The sequence below is a fragment of the Hyaena hyaena genome, unplaced genomic scaffold (assembly GCF_003009895.1).
Source record: "Hyaena hyaena isolate Hyena2069 unplaced genomic scaffold, ASM300989v1 scaffold_98, whole genome shotgun sequence".
NCBI classification, from domain to species: domain Eukaryota; kingdom Metazoa; phylum Chordata; class Mammalia; order Carnivora; family Hyaenidae; genus Hyaena; species Hyaena hyaena.
The window spans coordinates 2366042-2374588 of record NW_024080730.1 but is presented as its reverse complement, the minus strand read 5'-3'; positions in this window follow the sequence as shown (position 1 = coordinate 2374588).

Genomic DNA, 8547 nt, shown 5'->3' with positions numbered 1-8547 from the left:
TGGGCGGCCACACGCTCAGCCACAAGTCAGGGATTTCACGGAAGGAAGCTGTGAACGCAGCTGAGGACACAGACTGCTTCCCTTCCGTGCTCTCTTTTTAATTTAAAATTAAGTTGGGAGGGGCGCCTGGGTGGCTTAGTCGGTTAAGCGTCCGACTTTCGCTTGGGTCATGATCTCGCGGTTCGTGGGTTCGAGCCCCGCGTCGGGCTCTGTGCTGGCTGCCAGCTCAGAGCCTGGAGCCTGTTTCAGTCTGTGACTCCCTCTCTCTCTGACCCTCCCCTGCTCACGCTGTCTCTCTCTCTCTCTCCCCTGGAAATAAATAAAAAATATTTTAAAAAAAATAATAAAATAAAATAAAATTAAGTTGGGAGTGTGGGCGCCGGGTAGAGCATCTGACTCTTGACCTCAGTCGGGGTTGTGAGTCTGAGCCCCACACGGGGTGGAGAGATGGCTTTAAAAAAATAAAATTAAAAAACAATTTGAGGAGGGGCGCCTGGGTGGCTTAGTCGGTTAAGCATCTGACTTTCACTTAGGTCATGATCTCGCGGTTTGTGGGTTCGAGCCCCGCATCGGGCTCTGTGCTGACTGCGAGCCTAGAGCCTGTTTCAGTCTGTGACTCCCTCTCTCTCTGACCCTCCCCTGCTCACGCTGTCTCTCTCTCTCTCTCTCCTAGAAATAAATAAAACATTAAAGAAAAAATTAAAAAAAAAAAACAATTTGAGGAAAGAGAGTTAACTTTAATTTTTTTAATGTTTATTTTTCAGAGAGAGAGAGAGAGACAGGGAGACAGAGAGACAGCGCGAACAGGGGAGGGTCAGAGAGAGAGGGAGACACAGATTCTGAAGCAGCTCCAGGCTCTGAGCTGTCAGCACAGAGCCCGACGCGGGGCTCGAACCCACGAACCGTGAGATCGTGACCTGAGCCCAAGTCGGACGCTTAACCGACTGAGCCGCCCAGGCGCCCCCACTTGGCTTTTTCTTTAAAGTGACTCTTTGAGCCTGGGTGGCTCAGTCCGTTAAGTGCCTGCTCAAGCTCTGTCTCTGTCAAAAGGTAAATAAGCATTAAAAATATTTAAAAAAATAAAGAATAAGTAAAAGAACAGGTGGCATGTGGCTGAGGCAAAGCTGCCAAGCTGGCCCCGGGGTCACTGATCTGGGAAGTGGAAGAACGGGGTGGGGGGGTCAGGTCTGGTCGTCAGGACGAAGCCTCAGGCCCGGGGTGGCCGGGGTGGCGGGGCCGGAGCAGAAGACGTGGAGACAGTGCGGCCGAGGCGGAAGGCAGGTGCCCGCGGGGGTGGGGAGGCCTGGCGAGGAGGGTCCTGCCAGCCTGTGACCCTTGGCTTGGGAGACAGGAGCCGAGGCCCCTGGCAGAGAGGGGGTGGGGGCCCCCGGGGGGGGGTGTTAAGAAGAATCAGAAGGGTTTGGAGCAGAGGTGGTGATGTTAGCGGGGCCTAGGTCAGAGGTCAGCAGGTCAGAGGTCAGAGGTCAGCAGGTCAGAGGTCAGAGGTCAGCGGCCGCTGAGGGCCCGCCTGGTGTGTTCGGCTAAGCCGGCAGTGACCCTGCAGAAGCGAGTGGCAGACCCAGTGAGGGTGGCGCGCGGGCGAGGCCCCCGCGTGCCGGGCGCTGACCTCGTCCGCACTGTCCCTTTGGTGCCACAGCTCAGTCAACCCGCCGCAGCTCTGTCCCGCCGTACAGCGCGGGGACGCCGGGCCCTGTGGCCTCGCGGCGCGTGAGCAGAGCAGACCCCCCCCCCCCAAGCCGGAGCCCCGCTGCCCCCCGCTGCCCAGCGCGGGGCCTGGCGCCGGAAGGGTCACTGAGCAGAAGAGCCGGTCACGGAGCGAGGAGTGAATGTGTGCGTGGACGCAAGGGCCACCCTCTCCCTTCTGGGCCCGAACGTCCTCCGGCAGGAGCCGCCTGGACCGAAGCCGCCCCCCGCCGGCCGGCAGCCCCTGGTGGGGAGGCTTTGATTTTCCCAAAATAAAAGGGTGTGGGGACCGGAAGTGCAGCAATCTGTCTCCACCCTGACTTCTCTGGGCGGGAAGCCAGCAGACGGGGTTATTTCCAGGGCCGGCTGGCCGGCCCTTCAGCGGGGTATTTTTGGAGCACGTGCGAGCCTTCTTTTGGCTTCTGGGGGCGCTCCGCGCTGGGTAGAGACCCTCCGGGCGACAGCCTGCGGGGACGCCTTCCCTGGGAGCCCCCGGACAGGATGCCGGCTGGGACAGCCTTCGCCCCCGCCCGGGACTGGGCCACTTCCGGGGCCTGCCGTGCTGGTGCGGGAACTAGAAAGTTCTGCAGGGCAGGCCGGTTTCTGGCAGAGCAACCTAAGACCTCACTCTTCCACCTCCTCCTGCGAGCCCCCCCCCCCCCCGCTAGTCACCAGCACCCTGTGTCTGCACCTGCCCTTCTTACCTGTCCAAAGGGGAAAACAACCTCTCTCTCGACTACAGTCCAAGGTCCCCTTGGAGCTCAAACAGGGGGCGGGCCCTCAGAGCACCTTGGAAACATCCAAAGCGGCTACACAGCCTGAGCCACCCCACCGCGGCCTTCTTACGCAAGAGCACCTCTTCCTGCGTCCTTTCCCCTGTGACTCAGCCCGAAAGCTAGTCGATCTTTTGTTTTCTCGTTTTCTGCATTCACTGCATCAGTGGGCCACACGTTCAACCACGTCATTGTCCTGCGTCCGATATATTACCGGCTCCTTTTTGTCTAGAAGATAGGCCTTCAGGCTGCAAATGGTTTTCTCAACCCACCAGGAACAAGCCCCATGAATCTATCTGCTTGCTGCCGCCCAAATAAGGCCTCCAAGTTCATGCCTCCTGGCCTTTGCACTTGCTCTTTCCTGTGCCTGAGCCGGTCACTGTCTGGAGAAATGCTACTCATCCTATGAAACCCAACCCAAAAGGCCCCTTCTCGGAACACAGTTCGGTGACCAGGAACTGGTGTGGGCGTCGGAGTCAGAGGCTTGGCCTCTAGTTCGAGCTCCGCCTCAGGACTTGACAAATCACTTCTGCTCGTAGCACTGCAGCCTCATCCTTGTTTCTGTGTGGGCCTTTCCCATCGTCCCTGAAGCCCCTCAGCACCGGGTAGCACACTCGGTCCACCCCTAAGGCCGCGCACCCTCCCCAGTGCCCAAGGCACCTAAGGCACAATCAGCGACCAGCCTCGTGGGAGCCTGCGTCCCAGCGTTCGCCGTCTCAGGCAGCCCTGGGGGAAGGTCACGGGAAATGCGGGGCTGCAGGGAAGTGCTCACGCCTCCCTCAGGGGGCTCGCAGGGGAGGGAGGCGCTAGCAGGGCCGGGACCACCCTCTGCGGCCCCGTCTGTGGCCTGTCCTGGATGGCCAGCCGGGGGAGGGGGGGGCTAGACTCGGCTATTTCATAGCTGTGATTAAACCGTCATTCTGCCCCAGGCGGTCGTGAGGCAACTCCCGGGCTCCACCCAGAGCTGAATCAGACTCTCTGGGGGTGGGGCCTGGTATCTGCAGTTGGAACACATTTCCAGAAGGTTCTTGGCGGAATGGGGAGGGGCGGAGCCAGGTGCAGGGTTCCAGGCCTAGGCTGCAGCTCGGGCCCCTGCCCCTCCGTGTGTGCAGGCCTGGAGGCCTCTCCTTCCAGGGTCTGGGCCCTGTGCTCCCTGGCCAGTGGGCACCCACCCTCAGGGAGGCCTCACTCCAGCCCCTCGATGCACATCCTCGCCTCTCGACACCCCGCGAGCCTGCAGGGCTCCCCCTGCCCATCTCGTGCCCTGTACGCAGGCCAGGCCCCAAAGAGCCCGGAACCCGTCCCCACTCGCCTCTCCACACCACACGCTACCCCGAAACCCCTCCATCACCCCCCCCACCCGGCCCAGTCTGGCCGCCTCCAGACCTGGCTCCCGAGCGGCTCCCTCCGGGCCGGCCTGCAGCCAGAGCGGTGCTGGGCAGACGCAAAGCTGATCACAGGCCTCGGGGGCGTGGGGTGGGTGGCGGGGGGGGGGGGGGGCTTCCCCTGGCTCTCGGGACAAAAGTCGAACTGGCGGTTCTGGCTGCAAAACAGGAATGGGAAACAAAGCTCAGAGTGGTTCCCGCCACTGAGCAAGGTGTTGGGGGTGGGGGGGCTGGAGGCTTGCAGGGCTCGAGGACCAGTGCCCCGGACTCCCGGGGACCTGCTCGGGGGACCTCAGAGCTGGCTCTTACGGCCGGCGCTGTCCCCCAAACCACCAGCCCCTGCTCCAAGGGCCCGCCTCGTCCCTTCCTCCCGGCTGCCCACCGCCAGGCCTCCTTCGCGCCTTGGAGAGGCGGCCTCCCCGGCCGGCGGCCTCCCCTCTGCGCGGGATCCCGCATCGCGTTCCTGGGGTTCCGGGATTAGCGCCCGTCTCTCCCGCTGGAGCGGAAGCCCCACGGAAGTGGCCGGGTCGCAGCTGCTGCTCCGCCAACACGTGTCGAGCAGGGAAGGAGCGAATGGCGCTGGACAGGCTGTCGACCCGAACTTGTCAGGGCCTTCGTCGGCGAGCACTTGGCAAGTGGCCTTCGGCCTTCTACACCTGCTTATCCAGCGGCCCCCCGCCCCGAGGGACGCCCCCCAGGTGCCTGAGCCCGTGGACAGCGCCGGCCCCCCGCACACACCTGCCACTTCCTGCACACGGGCACCACTGCTGCTCCGTGCCAGAGACGAGTAACAGTACGAGCGAACAAGTGTGCGGGAGGAGAAGGGACGTGATCGCGGCCCCTTGTCCTGTGCTCACTCCTCTCACGGTGACGGCACGAGGTGGTAATTGCCCACGTGGTGACGTGGCGCGAGGGGACGGGCACATGGGTATCAGGACGGAGCGTTTGGCCGCGCCGACAGGACCATCACGTCTTCGGGACCAATTCCACTACATCCGAGGAAGTGGCACCGTGGGTGGGGGCGGGGCGGGGCGGCTGTAGTATTTTCTTTGACAAGTAGACGTTTCTAGTTCTTTAAGTAGTTGCCCTGAGAAGTCCAGGACTTTGTTTCATTTCCTTTCGTTTTGTCTTTATTTCATTTAAATTCAAGTTAGTTAACATACGTAGTATTGGTTTCAGTCCAGTCCAGTGGTTCATCTCGGACGTACGACACCCAGCGTTCGGCAGAGCGGGTGCCTCCTCCGTGCCCGTCACCCATCTCGCCCATCCCCCCACCTCGCTCCATCAACACTGTTCTCTGTATTTAAGTGTTTCTTACGGTTTGCCTCATTCTCGGTTTTTATCTTATTTCTCCTTCCCTTCCCCTATGTTCGTCTGTTTTTATTTTCAAGTTTATTCATTTTGAGAGAGAGAGAGAGAGAGAGTGAGCGGGAGGGGCCGAGAGAAAGGGGGAGAGAGAGGATTGCAAGCAGGCTCTGCACCATCAGCCCAGAGCACGATGAGGGGCTGGAGCTCAAGAGCCTCGAGATCATGACCAGAGCCGGGATCAGGAGGAGGATGCTCAACCGACTGAGCCCCTCGGGCGTCCCTCATCTATTTTGCTTCTTAAATTCCGCATATGAGTGAAATCATGATATTTGTCTTTCTCTGACTAATTTCGCTTAGCATAATACACTCTAGTTCCATCCACGTTGTTGCAAATGGCAGGATTTCATTCTTTAGGATTGCTGAGTGATATTCCATTGTGTATATATATACACCACTTCTTCTTTATCCATTTGTCAGTCCGTGGACATTTGGGCTCTTTCTATAATTTGGCTATTGTAGATAGCGCTGCTATAAACACTGGGGTGCGTGTGTCCCTTTGAATCAACATTTTTGTGTCCTTTGGAGAAATTCCTAGTAGTGCTATTGCTGGGTGGTAGGGGAGTTCTATTTTTAACTTTTTGAGGAACCTCCACACTGTTTTCCAGAGCAGCTGCACCCGTTTGCATTCCCACCAGCAGCTGCAAAAGTGCTCCCCTTTCTCTGCATCCTCGCCAATATCTGTTGTTTCCTGAGTTGTTAATTTTAGCCATTCTGACAGGTGTGAGGTGGTATCTCATTGTGGTTTTGATTTATATTTCCCTGATGATGAGTGGCGTTGAGCATCTTTTCATGTGTCTGTTGGCCGTCTGGATGGCTTTGCAAAAGTGTCTGTTCATGTCTTTTGCCCATTTCTTCACTGGATTCTTTGTTTTTTGGGCGCTGAGTTTGATAAATTCTTTATAGATTTTGGATACTGATCCTTTATCCAATACGACATTTGCAAATATCTTCTTCCATTCTGTAGGTTGCCTTTTAGTTTTGTTGATTGTTTCCTTTGCTGTGCAGAAGCTTTTTATCTTGATGAGGTCCCAATAGTTCATTTTGTCTTTTGTTTCCCTTGCCTCCGGAGATGTGTGAGTAAGAAGTTGCTGTGGCCACGATCAGGTTGTTGCCTGCTTTCTCCTCTAGGATTTTGATGGTTTCCTGTCTCACATTTAGGTCTTTCATCCATTTTGAGTTTAGTTCTGTGGATGATGTAAGAAAGTGTCCAGGTTAATTCTTCTGCATGTCGCTGTCCAATTTTCCCAGCACCATTTGCTGAAGAGACTGTCTTTTTTCGATTGGATACTTTCCTGCACTGTTGAAGTCTTCGATCTGATGGTCCCCCACTTTCTGTTCCAGATGGTGAAGTCACCAGCCCAGTCTTGCTTCACAGTTTCCTCCTCCACACCTTGCATGGCCAGGACTTCACTGCGGAAGGAGTGAGGCAAGGGCACTATGACCCCTCCCCGCAGGCCCTACCCTGCAGCTCATTTTTTTTTCTAGTTTGAAACATCATCTTTATCATAGTTTAAATTCTCATGTGGTCACCTTCACTGCAAATACCAGAATATCCAACCAAACTGGCTTAAAGAATTTTTTGAAAAAGTGTTAGCTCATGAGACAGGGAGCCCCGAGGGGGAGCGAGCTGATGTAGCGTGTGTGAGATTCGTCCCTGGCTGTGCCGCCACTGTGATCAGGGGACAGCGCGGAGCACGGGGGCCTGCGGGCGCCCTCCCTCGGTGCTCACTCTGTGCCCTATGAGCAAGCCACACGGCAGAGCTGGGACTCAACCCCGGGCAGTGGGCTCCGCAGGCCGGCCTCTGAAGGGTGACCGGTGACTGAGTGTCCTACTCTCATCAATCTATGCACATTTCTATTTACTGTAATCTTTGGTTTGTGGTCTGGGGTACAGACGGCATCAGTGGGGCACAGGCCTCCCCACTCCTGCTGTCCTAATGTGAAGCCCCCGACAGGACTCGGCCGCTGAGAGGCGCTGGGGTCGGCTCCCCAGGCAGCACTGGAGCCTCCAAGATCCAGGATCGAACCTGTGATTCAACAGTGTTTTCACCCAGCCAACCTCGTGTAAAAACAAGTCCTTTTAACCCATGCCGTCACTCAGGAATAATGAAAATAAAGGCATTTAGTGACCTTTACCAGTCACCTCCGGACACCACACCGGGTCTCTGTGAGTTTTGCAGCAGCCCTGGGAGAGGGTCTTCTTGGGTGAGAAAGTGAGGGTAGAGGTGAGGCTCCACCGCGGGCTCCCCCAGCTGCAAAGGGGCATGGACGGCCCGAGTCTGAGCAGTTAGCCCTTTGCTCAGGATCTACTGGACGGACGCAGGCATGGACGGATGGACGCCTGAATGGAGCAGACGGCCCACGGCAACGAGGTGTGTGCTCTCGTGCATGTGGCTTTGACCCTGCCCGGCGGGAGGGACCCTTGAGGTGGCCTGCAGTGATGCAGGGCATGGGAGGCACCTCCTTGGGGTCCCCAGATGGACCTTGCTGGGACTAGGGAAATCCTGGGTCTTGGTCACCACGGGACACGCCGGCTGGGGGCACTGGCATCAGCGACGGACAGAGGGGCAGCCAGGCCCAGAGAGAAGGCCGCTGGCCTGCCCGCACCCCCCAGATGGTGTCATGGCCTGACTGCCTCCCTGCTGCGTGCCCGGGGGAGCGGGGCGGCAGGCGGGCAAGGCCGCCATCCGCCTGGGTGTCTGAGCAGGGTCTTAGGCCCAGTAGGGGCGCAGGGTGCGGGCAGAGAAAACAGCGGGGTGGGGGTGGGTGCCCGGGGACGGGCTGGGCTGGGCAGTCCTCCTGTGTGTCATGACGGAGCGGAAGAGAAGAGCAGGATCCTCAGGCCTGGGGGCCCGTGGAGCTCAGTTTCTCCACCAGAAACCCCCTGGGGAGGAGTGGCGGGGACCCAGTCTCCCAGTGATGAGCAAGGTTTTGTTTATAATCGTGTTGCCTCAATACGTACACACATAAGGCCAGATAACAGCTTACGCTTCTGGCCCTCGTACACTATGAAATGCCAGTAAGATTACAAAACAGGAAGCGAGGAGCCCGCAACACACATACGATTTAGACTATTATCGTAATTAAATGCATCGTTAATTTCATGTGCGGTAGGATTTTTTTATGGTAAAATGTACATAAAACTTACCCTTTTCGCTATTTTTAAGCACCACCACGCACGCTTATAATCTCGCGCAACTGTCCCCACCCTCCACGTCCAGAACTTCACCATCTCCAGTGGCTCTGCCCCACGAAACACATTGTGCCGAAATGAAGCAGCCACCCAGTGTTCACAGGTAGGTTTGGGACGTTGGAGG